Source organism: Spermophilus citellus, assembly GCF_964194105.1.
Source record: "Spermophilus citellus genome assembly, chromosome: 1".
Taxonomy (NCBI): Eukaryota; Metazoa; Chordata; class Mammalia; order Rodentia; family Sciuridae; genus Spermophilus; species Spermophilus citellus.
In genome coordinates this window covers 48,278,620-48,295,762 of record NC_138182.1, presented here as the reverse complement: position 1 = coordinate 48,295,762, position 17,143 = coordinate 48,278,620, and positions in this window count along the sequence as shown.

The following is a 17,143-nucleotide window of genomic DNA, read 5'->3' as shown; positions in this document are numbered from 1 at the left end:
TTCTTTCTTTTTTTAATAGGACAACTCTATTTTCTTCCAAGACGCCATTAGTGCTTTTGAGTTTAATCTCAATAAGAATTGGAAAGTTCAGTGTGCCAGGTAGAAAGAGCATGGGATTTGGGAGCAGAAAATAGGATGCAAATCCAGGCTTCCAGGTGAACCATCACCTCTGAGTCAAGGTTGTGACTATATATAACTCATATGAAAAGTGTTTCATGGTAAATGCTTAAAAATGCTACCCCCTTTATGTCTTTTTTTTTTCTTTTGTGTGGATTGAATTCTGGGGAAAGTACTACTTCAACTCATTGGAATAAAATGGCTTCAAGTTCTGATCAAGTTCTGAAGAGTGCTGTGCATCATTCTCATGACAGATCCAGTTCCTAACCTGAAAGTATCAGCATCTGAAAGAAAAGATCAAGAAAAGTTTAGCTTCTTCATGACAAATTGCCACCTTTGTAATTCACTTCTTAAAACATTTATGTATTTCTCATATTCATATCTTCCACTACCTCCCCAACATGTCTTACTTTAACTATGAAGGTGTGAAAAGGTACAAGACAGTCTTTTTAAATTCCTGTGTCTGTGAGTGTAATGACCTTACACTCTCATAGATTAAACACCACACAGCATTAATTGAAAAACAAACAAACAAACAAAAAAACATGACATACTTAGGTAGGCATTTTAGCTTTGGGTTAAAAAAAAAATCAATGATGGAAAGCACTGGAACATGGCTTGTCCTTCTGTGAAAGAACTCAATCAAGACTCAACCCACAGCGGAGTTAAATTAGTAGAATGCTTATCTTTGAAAGTGTTCAATTGGGAGTGCTCAAATTTTGATGCATTTTAGTTGAGTACTAATTAGCAACTAGCTGACTGTTAAATGGACTGTCACCTTTCCTTTTGACAATTTACTGAAAATTAGCCCCTCAATGTTATTTGAACATGGGGGAAAACGGGTTGGGAGGGCTGAAGCTAAAGATGGGATTTCATTTGGTGCATTTATGTGAGAACTTTCAGTGTGCTACTGATATTTAAGGACTTCAGTAAATGCACAAGAGGGGAAAAGGTTGGGGATGACAGTGAGTTCTGCTCAGCTGGCGTTGACGCTATAGTCAAAGTATGAATGGATCCAGTTCTTTTTAAATGTTAATAAGTTTTTTCACTGGGGACATATTTCATATGTATTTGCTGTAATAACAGACATTGGCCTATTCTGTGGTCACACTGTGGATTGGGTGTTTAAATTGATTCCAATACTAGGTGAGAGCAAATCCAAGAGAAGTGTTTAAATGTTAATACAAAAAAATCTGAGATTTGAAAAATAAATAAAATATAGTGTTCACTTCATCCATATTGGTTTCTTAATCAGTATTATTTTATATAGGATTGAATTTCACTCCATCATGACAAGTTTTACCCTAGTCATAGAAAATGTGTGAAAGGTGAGCATGAGCATGTGATGAGGTAAGCACAAACTCCGTTTTGTGGTGCTTACACAAAAGGGCTTTTCTAAGTATCAGTGATATTTCAGGGTTTGGATCTCAAAGCTTCACACTCTTCCCTGACTTCCTAGTTAGCAAATGTGGAAGGAACAAAGTGACATGAGATGAGACAGAGTAATATTAATTTGGACCTAACAAAAATTAAAATAATATTTGTCTCAGTTTCATTTAAAAAAAAAAGTCAAATCCATTAGGTGGAGTACCCAGGACAAAAAAAAAAAAAAATATGGTCCTTATCAAGTTGTTTTAGTCAGCTTTTGTATTGCTGTGACCAAAATACCCAACAAGAATAACTTAGAGGAGGAGAAGTTTAATTGGGGCTCATGGTTTCAGAGGTCCCAGTCCATAGATGACCCACACCATTGTTCTGGGCCCAAGGTAAAATAGCACATCTTGGGGGAAGAGCATAGTAGAGGGAAGCTGCTTCCCTCATGGCATCCAGAAAGGAAGGAGAGAAAGTGAGGAGGAAAGGCCCATAGGGAACCCTTCTGGGGCTAACACCCAGAAACTCACCTTCTGCAGCCTTGACCCACATGCAATTACCACCTAGTTAATCCATTCAGGCTAGGATGGACTGAATAGGTTACAGTCTCGTAATCCAATCATTTTATTTCTGAATAGTCCTGCAATAACAGGAATTTTAGAGAGACACTTCATATCCAAAATACAACAGGGCCTTATGGGAAACCAATCAACACAGTTGCAGAAGAAACTCTTGCTAGCTACCCACACTGATCATAGTATGAATGGACAAACGATGAGTACCAGATAGTTGAGGAAAACCAACAGCATGAAAGAGAAGTACCAAGATTAATAAGAACTGCTTGGAGGGAAAAAAGGCAATTCAGGAAACAGAAAAGAAAAAAAGAAAAAACTGAAAAAAGAACATTCATTAAAGCAACAATAAAAATGGGAGGCTCTAAAAAGCTTAGAACCAGAGAGTCAGAAATAATTCTATAACATTTAACGTCTGATATGAAAACCAAACAAGAAGACTGAATAAAAGCATAGGCCAAATGAATGATCTAGAAGATAAGGCTCAGGAAATCTATCAGAATATGGAGGCAATGGAGATGGAAATATTGACTTATTTCCAGGACAATTCTATCCTCCAACCACAAATGTGGATGAGTCCATTGTCTTTTTTTTATTGTTGGTTGTTCAAAACATTACATAGTTCTTGATATATCATATTTCACACTTTGATTCAAGTGGGTTATGAACTCCCATTTTTACCCCGTATACAGATTGCAGAATCACATCAGTTACACTTCCTTTGATTTACATATTGCCATACTAGTGTCTGTTTATTCTGCTGCCTTTCCTATCCTCCACTATCCCCCCTCCCCTCCCCTCCCCTCTTCTCTCTCTACCCCGTCTACTATAATTCATTTCTCCCCCTTGTATTATTTTTCCCTTTCCCCTCACTTCCTCTTGTATGTAATTTTGTATAACCCTGAGGGTCTCCTTCCATTTCCATGCAATTTCCCTTCTCTCTCCCTTTCCCTCCACCTCTCATCCCTGTTTAATGTTAATCTTCTTGTCATGCTCTTCGTCCCTACTCTGTTCTTAGTTACTCTCCTTATATCAAAGAAGACATTTGGCATTTGTTTTTTAGGGATTGGCTAGCTTCACTTAGCATAATCTGCTCTAATGCCATCCATTTCCCTGCAAAATCCATGATTTTGTCATTTTTTAATGCAGAGTAATACTCCATTGTGTATAAATGCCACATTTTTTTTTATCTATTCGTCTACTGAAGGGCATCTAGGTTGCTTCCACAGTCTTGCTATTGTGAATTGTGCTGCTATGAACATCAATGTAGCATGCTCTTTTTAGGTCTTTAGGGAATAGACCAAGAAGGGGAATAGCTGGGTCAAATGGTGGCTCTATTCCCAGCTTTCCAAGAAATCTCCATACTGCTTTCCAAATTGGCTGCACCAATTTGCAGTCCCACCAACAATGTACAAGTGTAACTTTTCCCCACATCCTCGCCAGCACTTGTTGTTGTTTCACTTCATAATGGCTGCCAATCTTACTGGAGTGAGATGGTATCTTAGGGTGGTTTTGATTTGCATTTCTCTGACTGCTAGCAATGGTAAGCATTTCTTCATGTACTTGTTGATTGATTGTATGTCCTCCTCTGAGAAGTGTCTGTTCAGGTCCTTGGCCCATTTGTTGATTGGGTTATTTGTTATCTTATTGTCTAATTTTTTGAGTTCTTTGTATACTCTGGATATTAGGGCTCTATCTGAAGTATGAGGAGTAAAGGTTTGTTCCCAGGATGTAGGCTCCCTATTTACCTCTCTTATTGTTTCTTTTGCTGAGAAAAAAAAAACTTTTTAGTTTGAGTAAGGCCCATTTGTTGATTCTAGTTATTAACTCTTGTGCTATGGGTGTCCTATTGAGGAATTTGGAGCCCGACCCCACAGTATATAGGTCGTAGCCAACTTTTTCTTCTATCAGATGCCGTGTCTCTGATTTGATATCAAGCTCCTTGATCCATTTTGAGTTAACTTTTGTGCATGTCGAGAGAAAGGGATTCAGTTTCATTTTGTTGCATATGGATTTCCAGTTTTCCCAGCACCATTTGTTGAAGATGCTATCCTTCCTCCATCGCATGCTTTTAGCCCCTTTATCAAATATAAGATAGTTGTAGTTTTGTGGATTGGTTTCTGTGTCCTCTATTCTATACCATTGGTCCACCCGCCTGTTTTGGTACCAGTACCATGCTGCTTTTTTTACTATTGCTCTGTAGTATTGTTTGAAGTCTGGTATCGCTATACCACCTGATTCACACTTCTTGCTTAGCATTGTTTTTGCTATTCTGGGTCTTTTATTTTTCCATATGAATTTCATGATTGCTTTCTCTATTTCTACAAGAAATGCCGTTGGGATTTTGATTGGCATTGCATTAAACCTATAGAGAACTTTTGGTAATATTGCCATTTTGATGATGTTAGTTCTGCCTATCCATGAACAGGGTATATTTTTCCATCTTCTAAGATCTTCTTCAATTTCTCTCTTTAGGGTTCTGTAGTTTTCATTGTATAAGTCTTTCACCTCTTTTATTAGGTTTATTCCCAAGTATTTTATTTTATTTTTTTTGAGGATATTGTGAATGGGGTGGTTTTCCTCATTTCCATTTCAGAAGTTTTGTTGCTGATATACAGGAATGCCTTTGATTTATGCGTGTTGATTTTATATCCTGACACTTTGCTGAATTCATTTATTAGCTCTAATAGTTTCTTTGTAGACCCTTTTGGGTCTGCTAAGTATAGAATCATGTCATCTGCAAATAGTGATAATTTAAGTTCTTCTTTTCCTATTTTTATGCCTTTAATTTCTTTCGTCTGTCTAATTGCTCTGGCCAGTGTTTCGAGAACTATGTTGAACAGAAGTGGTGAGAGAGGGCATCTCTGTCTTGTTCCAGATTTTAGAAGGGATGCCTTCAATTTTTCTCCATTCAGAATGATGCTAGCCTGAGGCTTAGCATAGATTGCTTTTACAATGTTGAGGTATGTTCCTGTTATCCCTAGTTTTTCTAGAGTTTTGAACATAAAGGGATGTTGTACTTTGTCGAATGCTTTTTCCACATCTATCGAGATGATCATATGGTTCTTATTTTTAAGTCTATTGATGTGGTGAATAACATTTATTGATTTCCGTATATTGAACCAGCCTTGCATCCCAGGGATGAGTCCTACTTGATCATGGTGCACAATTTTTTTGATATGTTTTTGAATCCGATTCGCCAGAATTTTATTGAGGATTTTTGCATCTAGGTTCATTAGAGATATTGGTCTGTAGTTTTCTTTCTTTGAAGTGTCTTTGTCTGGTTTAGGAATCAGGGTGATGTTGGCCTCATAGAATGAATTTGGAAGTTCTCCCTCTTTTTCTATTTCCTGAAATAGCTTGAAAAGTATTGGTATTAGTTCCTCTTTAAAGGTTTTGTAAAACTCTGCTGTATACCCATCCGGACATGGGCTTTTCTTAGTTGGTAGTCTTTTGATGGTTTCTTCTATTTCCTCTATTGTTATTGGTCTGTTTAGGTTGTCTATATCCTCCTGACTCAATCTGGGAAGATCATATGACTTAAGAAATTTCTCGATGCCTTCACTATCTTCTACTTTATTGGAGTATAAGGATTCAAAATAATTTCTGATTATCTTCTGTATTTCTGAAGTGTCTGTTGTGATATTGCGTTTTTCATCCCGTATGCTAGTAATTTGAGTTCTCTCTCTTCTTCTCTTCGTTAGCATGGCTAAGGGTCTGTCGATTTTATTTATTTTTTCAAAGAACCAACTTTTAGTTTTGTCAATTTTTTCAATATCTCTAATGAACTTGGATGCAAATATTCTCAATAAAATCCTGGCGAATCGAATACAAAAGCTCTGATTTTAATAATTTCTTGCCTTCTACTTATTTTGCTGCTGTTTTGCTCTTCTTTTTCTAGGATTTTGAAATGAAGTATGAGATCATTTCTTTGTTGTTTTTTTCTTTTTATAAGGAATGAACTCCAAGCAATGAATTTTCCTCTTAGAACTGCTTTCAGTGTGTCCCATAGATTCTGATATGTTGATTTCTCTTTCCTCTCCTGAGGAAGAAGTTGGTTGAAAAGAAAAAGAGGAGAGTCAGGGTTTGTGGAAATACCACCACTCCTGTTGCGTCTAGCTCTACAAGATTTGGTAGCTCCCAAATGCAGAGAAAACTAACAGTGCTTCTTGTTTGCTTCTCCATAAATGAAGAAGACATGGGATATGATAGATTTGGAGACAACAGTCAGGGAGACGACAGACAGTGTCAAGGGAAGATTCAGGAAGATAATTCTTTCTACCCTATACCTTCCCCCTAAAACAAGGACCCAGATTTTCCTGTACCTGTGGTATGCATCCAAAGTGAGACAGCAGAGCTAGTTGAGCTCATAAGGAATAAATTAGCCACCACTGTTTTTCCTATCCAAAAGTTCTCTGGTGTAGCAGCAAGATTCCAGCAGTACAATTAAGAGAAGGTGTGCTTGCTGGGAGTGAGAGGCACCATTATGTGCAGAAAGCTGTGCAGGCAGCCACTTAAAGGGTCACCACTAGGAGCCAACCTCGGCTGTAACTTGCGATGGTCACAGGGAACAAGGAAACCCTGTACTCTTGAAAAATGGATGCTACTAAGCAGAAAATGAGCAAATAAATAAGCAACTACCTTACCCAAAACTCTGCTCATGTATTTTCTGATATGCAGATACTTATCTGCTTAAAAATAATAAACAGTGACCTAATAATAGCTAACTAGTTATAATGAACTGCCCCATTGGAAGAATGAGACAAACATTACTTATAGGAAGAAAGGAACTGGAATTACATTCTGTCCTCACCAGGCCAGCCTGCTGCCCACATATCACTTGTATTCAGAGTGACCACAGAATTCATTTGGAACCTTTTGAGAGTAAAGAATGTGCTACTAGTGATTTTGCTAGAACCTGGTATAAATAACTTCTGTCCAGAGCAACAAGGATTACATGGTTACTTTAGTAATACCTGAGCTCTTTCCACTTGAACCTGGAAAGGCTTTGTAATAATAAAAGCTGCCATGAAGCAGTGCCAGCCAACAGTGCCAGCCAGGTGCTTTACTATGTCATGTCATAGAATCCACACAGCTATTGTATATAGTAAGTATTGTTTTCAGTCTTATAGAAGAGGAATATGAAACTCAGAAAGGTTAAATAACTTGCCTAGGATCACACAGCTAACAAGGAAAGATTTCATAAAAGAAACAAGAGAAGATTTCATCAAGCTGTTAATATAAGTCTTTTGCTAGCTATTTCCGCATTTGATGTGTTCTGTTAATTCTTAACCTTTGAGATGGAGATAAGGATATTTCTTTGCAGATAAAGGAATAGACTTTCAGGGGAGTTATTAAGTTATTCAAAGTCAGCCAAGCCAGGAAGTGCAGAAATCCATGTTGAACATAGGGTTTTCTGAATCTGTCCTATGGGGTTTTCTGCTTCCTATTCTACTCTTTAAGAAGCTAATAGAGGAAGTTCTGAGTCCTTGGTTACTGAATTTGTTTTGTTAAAAACAGGGTAAACAGAGAGCCAAAGATAACATTCATCTTTTTCATTACTTCTTTTTACTGGAGCTTTGTACCTGTCCTTAAATACATTTTTAAAAAACTCCTATTGGGGGAAAAACTGATGAATTTAAAGCAGCAACATACAAGTATGCTGCTACAGCTTTTAGAACCAGGACAAATCTCAGCGCTACCAAAATGAGAGAATATGTGATCATGTGCCACATTCCCACGTGGCTTCCTGCAAGGCACACCACGGCAAATGACTCACAACCAACCCCTTCTAATTAATGGCTTCCATGAAACCAGGGCAAGCACACAGCCCATCTCTCCAGCATTGGTCATGTGGCCGTAAACCCTTTTTGAACCCCAGGTCAGTTAATAATGAGAATTGAAGCCTTCTTAGTTTGTGGGTAGCCAAAAGGGATTCAGCGTGGTTGAGCAGTGAGCCAAAAGTGCAGAATAGTGCTTCAGGCTGCTTCCCAAGGTGACCCAAGGGAAACCAGTACAGTTGATGTTGCAATCTATCCCATTGCTGCATGGGTTAAGGTAAAGTTCTGAATACCATCAAAGCCTGATAGGACAGGTGAGGCAGTCCTAAGGGAAAGGCCACAAAGAATCTAGCAGTGGGTAAATTGATGAAGGGAAACAGAGATTCCCCAGGACAGCTTTGAAGGTGTACGTTCCACTCTGGAAATCAGTTCACCCTTCAGTTTCCCAAATCATCTGCCTGAACAAGAGAGTAGAAGAACCATGAGCTTTGCTTTCAGGCAAAGTTGTGTTTTAAAAGCTGAATTCTGTCACTGAGTGGCTTCTCTTACCTTGTGCCAATTCTTTTACCATCTCTGAGACTCAGTTGCTTCCCCTTTAAAATATGATCTGAATGCTGACTTCTTACAATACACAACCGTGTGTCCAAGGCAGAGAACATAATGTGGAGCCACAGAGTGGAGACTCTGTGAAAGTTAATTTTATTTCCTAACCTTGCTGCAAATGTTTGAAATTCTGTGAGTTGCTTAATTTCTCAATGTCTGTGTTTCCTCAATTGCAAAATATGGATAATAAAAGCTATTGTATTAGCTAAGAAAATATATAAAATACCTATCACAGTTCCAGGCACAGGATAAGTACACAGTAAATATTAGTGTATGTTCTTCATGTGCTGTTTCCTAATGCAGACTTTATTTCTCTTCAGCTGCACTGTTTTATTTTACATTATGTTTGCACACAGTTTGCATACAAGTAGGGAAGTTAAAATAGTGCTGCTATTCACAAAAAGTAAAGAAATCCCTGGGTTTAGTTATCACACCATTTGAACCAACCTAGAATCTGTGGACTTTGCAGTACTCTGAGCCATACTGTCTACTCCAACCATGCAGCAACTGAGCCCAGTGACCCACCAACTGCCTGGGCTCATTATCATAGAGATAATGATTCAGCATGCTGGGCGTTGCTAGTAGTTTTCCAGCCATTCAATTCATGCTTCTTGTGGCAAATAATATTTGACTTTCAATTTAAAATCCAGGATACTGTAAAGCAAAACCTCGGTGTAATCATGGTGATAAATCAGGAACACATGCAGTTTTGACAGGCTGGATTTTTCTAGTTTGTCATGAAGAACTCTTCCCTGGTTCTTATCCAACCCCAAGCCCTTCCTCCACCTTCACCCACATACCTGAGTATGATAGAAGTTTCACCCATCCATTCCATCTTGGACTTGTAAGACCACAGCCAGCACTGGGAAGCTGCTTCAGAGGGTTACGGTCCTATTGAAAGTCAGGGAGTCTTGGTTAGGCTTGATTGACTGAGTATGAAATGAATAAAATTACAAATAGAAAAAAAAAGCTGTATCTCAGCAATAAAGTTTTCATCTTATTTAATCAAACACAAATTTGCATATTTCTTTGGCAAAGACATTCTGCCATTGATGAGCTAAAGCAAAATCTGCCAAAGGCAATTGTTTTGGTTCTCCCTCTTGAAAAGGAAACATTGACCACAATTTTTCAACATGAACCTTTGGTGGCTATTGGAGATATTTTCAAATCCATTTGGGTGTCATTTGGTTATTTATAGTTAGTTCCAGAAGTACAATCTAAGATTATTGTAAGTTCCAGAAGAACAATCTAAGATTCAGAGTATTTAGAGGATGGATCATTTCAATAGTACTTTCAATTGCATGACAGTTTGAAAAGCTTGAACAACTGTGAGTGGACAATCCAAAAGTGTTTACATTAGGCCCAAGACTACAATGGGTACTTACATTTGAGTAAGGATGTTGGACTTGAATGAAGATGTTGGAACTGTATCACAGAAAGTCCTTGATGCTTTTAGCATCTGGGAATTGGGAACCTTAAAATCGGCTACAAATTAGGGAATTGTTTAAACCTAACTCTTCCAAGTTTTTTTCATGATGTTTCTTCATACATAATGTTACCATACTGATTCATATATTATTTTTTCTTGTAATGTTTTCTAGTTGGAAAGTAAACTGTCAAAACAATCCAAACTAAATTCTGATGCTGGAAACAAAGTGCCCAAAACATAAAACCCTCTATATGTGTAATAAGAATTGTAATGCATTCTGCTGCCATATATAAATAAAACTATATAAATCAGCTTACTATTAGAGGTATGTAAATTTTAATTAAAATTTAGTCTAACAGATATATTGCAAAGAAAGCTTTCAAATACATAGAAAATTGGCATTTATAAATATTAGACCTCATCCCCATGCCATAAATTTAAATAGTAGACAAAAACACTTGTTTGCCCCAGTGACATTATAACCTAGAGAAAAAAGCTGTGTGTCTCATCTCCAGAAGAATTAGTCGGTCAGGGACTCCTTCCCCATATAGTCTTTTCCCAATTGCCTCTGATTTCAAGGGCCCCTTGCTTCCTCACACCTTTTGGTATCTCTTGGCCATGATAATTTTTATGATTTGAGAAGAAGAAATACTGTCTTGACACACAAGAGGTTCCCAACTTTAGACCTTCAGAAGCTACCCCAGGAAAGGAGAGTAGGAATGAAATAAAAAATTACAGACTGCCCAGATGTGAGCACTAGTTAATGCCTTCCCCAACTTCCCTGAGACCAGGGGAGGTCTGTTTCATACACTTTGATCAGAAAGCAGGACTGTGCTCAAACAGCTTCTTATCTCATCCATTCATCTTGAGACTTCACAACTGAAACTCAACAAGTGGTTGTTTCTTAAAGGTTAGTTGTAATATGGAGTCTGAAATTGTGTCCGTGAACTTTTTATACTGTTATGTTAAAAATCCACTGTTCTCCCTTGCAATTTGAATAGAACCTTTACCAATGTGTGACTTTCTAATACCATATATTAGTCATCTGGAAAATCTTGAATGAATTCATTGTACTGAATCAAAAAGAGCATCCATTATTATTACTACATCTCCTGGGAAAGTCTTAAGTACTGGAAAAAACTCACCATATTAGAAACGCATTTTCCAAAATTCTCATTCTTGCGTGACAGCTCCTTTTTGTCACTGGCAACAAATGCTGTCAATTGTTTTCCTTCAAGAGACAGGCACATTTCACTCAGTTTTGATAAAATGTCAGCCAATACAAGTCTGAATAATCATAATTTATCTGCTAGTAATTCAAAGTTTTGAGTAAAAATTGCTTCATGAAAAAAAAAAAGACGACTAGTTCAGCTTGTAACTCAAACCACTGTACAAGTACTTTCTCGGGAGACAGCCATTGTCCTTCAGTGTACAGAAGTACTTCATGCAAGCAAGCCATTCTGCCACGCAGAATTTTTTTTTTTTTTTTAAAGAGAGAGTGAGAGGGGAGAGAGAGAGAGAGAGAATTTCTTTTTAATATTTATTTTTAGTTCTCGGCGGACACAACATCTTTGTTTGTATGTGGTGCTGAGGATCGAACCCGGGCCGCACGCATGCCAGGGGAGCGCGCTACTGCTTGAGCCACATCCCCAGCTCTGCCACGCAGAATATTAAAAAGGCATATACAAGGGTTGAGATTTAATCAAATTGATAATTTATTTTTCTGCTTCTTCAAGGATATTTTTAAATAAAACTGGTAGTCTTGTCTTTAACTGAAAATATGTGACTGTGAAGAGCATAACACCTAGTATCATCCGGTGCCACCGCCTTAATCTGTGCTAAGACACCATCAATTTCCTCTCTCATTGCTTTTGTGCCATTAGTTCTCATTTCAACACATGTAATACTAAATGACATTATTAGTATAAAAACAGTTTGGACCTCATGGACCCTCTAAAATAGTCTCAGAAGTAGTCTCAGGAATATCCAGGGCTCCCTAGACCACACTATGAAAAGTGCTGACTACTTCTCACAGGGAAAGGTTTAACCAAGCCCCAGAGAATAGAAAACAAAAATGACACACTTGCTCCTCCCTCCCCTTCCCAACATACACACACACACACACACACACACACACACACACACACTCACAGGTATACAATTGGCTTCTGTTAAATGAGTCAGATTTGGTTTTTAAATTACAGTTCTGAGCTGTGCTTTATAATCTTTCCCATAAGATGTCACCACCTTTCTCTTCCCTTTGGCTGCGTGAAGGCCCTTCTCCTCAGTCTTGGGCACTCTACTGTGAATCAACAGTACATTTCTTACTTCCTATTTCTGCCCTTCCCTGTGTCCTAACACTTTGAAAATCTGACGACTTTAATTTTAGGTTCATAGGTAGACAATTTTCTTTTAAAAACACTGTTTGAAAATAATCCCAAACTGAGCATTGGACACAAAAGTGATTCACAAGTGAAAATGGCTGCCCATCGGGTCCTCCCATCCCCAGGTGTTCAGTTCCCTTGCTCCTGGAAATCACCATGGTGGGAAAGAAACTACGGAGAATTTAGAAAATCTGTATTTTCAGAATTTGAGGAAGAAAGGTAAATATTTGAATAAACATGATTTGAGCACTTAAATGTTTGTTTGAATTAATTTATTAATGAAAATAATAATAATTTCATGGTTTGAAGTTCTACTAATCCATCTTTTCTGTGTTAAGGGCCTAAATATGCAAACACATCTAAGTTGATTGAAGGTCTCTCTACTATTTGTGGAGGGCTGGGAGAGGAAGAAGTGAGGAGGCGTAATAACTTTGGAATGTGAAAAGAGGGACTATACAAAGAAATGAAAGTAATAGGAATTTGGGCAAACAACATGCAAAAAAGATGAAAGGAAAAGATGCCAAAAACATTCCATCTACTCAAAAGCTTTGCCTTAAGTTCAGATCTGATGTTTAAAAGATATGGGTATAAAGAAATCTCTCCGCTCCTGACTTTAAACTGCATGGCCTTAACAGCAGGTGACAGAACTTAGGTCTCTGTCACCTTCCTTCATTATAAGTAAGGATTAAAGATTCTTTGGGTGCCAAATGAAGAACCAAATTAACTTACACCAATATGTCTGCAGGCAGTTGGTTCTATAAGACATAGATTTGGAGAAGAGATTCTCAAAGCACGCAAATTCACAAAGGATCAGTGTTCCCAATGAAGTGGATTCTAAACTGATTTACTCACATAGATTTTGCATGTAACTCTCATGTTCATTGAAGTGGTTTTTTTTTTTTTTTTTTAGGATGACTTTGATTTTGTTTTTCTGTTACCTGTTTTTGTTTGTTTGTTTGTTTGTTTGTTTGTTTTTTATTTATTTAAGGAGCCAGTATGTGTTGGGTGCCACATCAGAAGCTCACTCTCCATGGATAAGTAAAACAGAAAGTCCTCAGAGTATAGCCAAGGCATTCATTGTTGAGACAGAAATGACAGCATTTAAAGAAAGAGAAAAATATAAAAGATGATAAAGAACAAGAATTTGGTTGAGTATATTTTCTTTCAGATAGTGTATTTGGTGTTTCTCATTACTTTCTAATGTAATTCTGATTGCATTTTAAAAGTCCTCAAGTAATGTCTAAGTCAATCAGATACAAAAGAAATTTTTCAAAGAAGTTATTCTAAAGTTATTTCTTCTCCCAATTCTCCTCTTGTCATGCACAGCAGTCAGTCAGCTGACTTGTTCATATTTATGCATTTGCAGGGTTTAACCTCTTCACTGCACCAGGAAGCCAGGCACAACCATCAAAGTGTCATTGTTCTGCCCACAATCTGTACGATCTGTATTGTCCTCAGAGATGGCACTGTTGGCAGTTGAAAATGGTTGATGTTGCGTAATACGCACTATGCCGAAAAGTACTCAGTCCCCGCGCTGCCTGCCTGCCATTCTCCAGAGGTTACACTTTGTGAAGCTCATGCCAGAACGTTCTGCTTCTGCTGAGTGCTTAAATGCTCTTAGCAGGAAGAAAGGATAGGATCTGTTCCCCATTGAGATTCTGGAAATAAGTAGTTTGCAGAAAGTGAAACCTCTCCAGTCAGCAATCTGTGCTGGGGAGTGAGTCCTTGACCCACAGGAATTTGTTAAAATTACTTTCAAACTCTTCATTTTTTAAAAGTTTTCCTCTTGTGGTTGTAGAGAGTTATTTCATTTGATGCATCACTAGTCGTCTCCCCTGCTTTTTTTTTTTTTTCACCCAGGACGGCAAACTGCACTTTGTCTTCCAAATAAAGACTGTCATGGCCATAGCCTTTGCCGACAACCCACCCAGCAGGGCCCGAAGCATTTGCTCCTTCTGGTGAACCCGATCCAGTTCATCTTCCATCAACTCAGTTCCGAACTCAGCCCCTAAATTAAATTTAAAAAGCAAGTTTCTGCAGGCCTGGGCCTAACACGGCTTCTTCCTTTGTGTAGTGTCAATCCTGATGTTAGACAACATTTGAAAATGACCCTTGATCAATTTCTCTCTTTGAATTCATTTCCAGGCTCTTCAATTCTGGCTGCCTTCCTGGCAGCTTCCTCTCTGGCCCCTTGGAACAACAACTGACATTTACATACCAGCATTTACAAAGTGTTTCCATTCGCAACAGGAGGGAAAATAGACAAATCACTTGCTATGAGCCAGGCCTGGGCAAGACACTTCACAAGAATTATGACAGCTGATCTTCAAAACTCTCCGTGGGGTTTTACCATTCCCATTTTACACGTGAAAAGAAAATGAATTCTGCATCTCCTAAATGGAATTTTGTCTCATGATTTTTGCACGAGCTTTATCAAAATGCATCATTCCCGCCATCTGTTTCCTTAGAAGATTTGTGATGGTTGGAATCCATCTAGGTATTTATGATTCTTTCTCTTTTGTAATTGTCTTGTTCATAACTAATTCAACAAGTTTTTTATAAAAAAAATTATTGAGTCTATTCGAAGCATTCAACTTCATATTTATGAAAACATCATTCTTTCTTTTTGAGCACATATTTCAAGGGGCTACATAATGATAACTTAAGACATGCAAATGCTGGAATAGCAAGTGTAAGTGGCATAAATAGGCTCAGCTGACTTTTCATAAGACAAATTTCAACCAGTGGGTGCAGGAGAGTGGGTGCATACTAGAGGGTACCTTTGCGTCCTCAAGTCTCAGTATGAACATTTCAAAAAGCAGAGCTTAGAGGTTGTACTGCTAATTGACATGTATGATATGATAATGCCCTTTTCTTGTGCATATGCCTCTATTATTATGAACAAAGCAACTTCACTAGACAGAGAGTCTATTTTTTAAATTTTTACAGATTGACCTGGGTTTGTTCTTTTAGCTTAATTCATCCCAGGCTAATATGGGGGTACAGTTAGCCCTCCGTATCTGTGGGTTCTGCATCCATGAGTTCAACTCTACACAAACAGAAAATATTCAGGGGAAAAAAATGTGTCTGTACTGAATATGTACAGACTTGTTTTTCTTGTCATTATTCCCTCAACAATATAACAATTTACATAGCTTTTACATTGTAATGGGTATTACACATAATCTAGTGGTGGTTTAATCTGCATGGGAGAGTGTGCAAACACTATACTGCTGTTTTACATAAGAGATTTCGAGCATCCATAGATTTTGCTCTCCAAGGGGTTCCTGGAACCAATCTATCACAGATTCTGAGGCAAGACTGTGAAATGGAGGAACACTGGTAGGGATAAGGTCCCTGGAAAAGGCTGAGTGGTACATGTCCGTTTTTTTGTTTTGTTTGTTTGTTTAGTGTTAAGCATAGACTGTGGCAGAATTAAGTTTGTACAGAAGCAAGAGCCAAAGGTACTAAGTTATTTCCTAGTAGATGAAGTACAAACACTGAAAGTACTCTGTGGCCTGGGTGCTTTGTGAATGAAATGCCTTCATTCTTCCTTTCATTCAACAATATTTACAGAACACCTTTTATCTTTTAAGTGAGTTTACTATTGTATCCACAATAGTAAACAAAACCAGACATGGTCTCTCTCTCTCCTGATCAGACCTTTAATGGGCTCCTCAGAGAAACAAAAAAAAAATAAATTGTAACTACAACTAGTGCTGTGCTGGAGAGCTACTTGGGTGCTTCAATTTTATGTAGTCAGGAAGGTCAGCAGAGGCATTCCTGAGGAAATGGCACTTAAGATGATAAGATGGCATAGAAGCCAGCTAGGTTACCAGAGAAAGACACAGGTTCAAGAAGAGGGAACGATGTAGAAAAAGACGCTGCTGTAGATGTGACAGCAGTTTCAAAGCAGAGGGGTTATCAATAAAGACAATAAAGCATCTTTAGTCCGAAAGGATATCCCCAGAAGAATACTGGGTTTGGAAACTGGCACCTGACAAGTTGTAAGAGGCTTGCAGACCTTCCTTTGATGATGTCTGGCACGTCAAAACAAAGTAATAGCATTGCATACCTTCAAGAGGGATGTGTGAGAAGAATTTGACTCAGAGGATCAAATTCCTAAGGCACCAAAGTAAGATAGGTGGTCTGTAGGGAATGAGAATAGTCACACAGGTCCATGGGAAGATCGCTAGGCTGCATGTCAAGGATCCTGGGTCATAGCTAGTTCTGCTAAATGGCAATGGTGTGACATTTGGGGAATCACTACTCACCCTTGATCCATAGATACTGATTCAAAGTGCTGATCTGAATTGTGACTCTGTCCCTCACTAGTATATAACCTTGAGAAAAAGGCACAATTAATATGAACCTCAGTTTTTCTCTTTATACAGGCATAAGAACCCCTTCCTTGTAGAACTGTCAGGATTAAATGAGATAATATATGTAAAGTGCTTAGTTCCAGCAGATGCTATTGGTACTCTACTCGTTATCTCATAGCTGATAGATACCAAATGCCAGTACCTATATTTTGTACTTAGGAAACTTTCTCCAAAAATCTTGAAAAATCACTTTGCCCTTGCAAAATCAACATCTGCCTGCCTTCTACAGCAGTCATTAGGCAATGGCTCAGGAATTGCACATAAGTGCTTCAGTCTCCTCAACCTTTACATAAAGTAATTACAAAGTTCAGGTTTTATTTATTTTCCCAGATTTTCCCATTGGATGAAGCTCCAAATGAAATATACCACTTGTATTCAAATCTTTATCTCATATCTGAAGGCTTGCTCCCAGCCTAAACTAAGACATTATACAACATGTATTATATAGTAATCACTTAGTGAGGATTTGATAAATTAACAATTTATTATTATACTACTATTACTA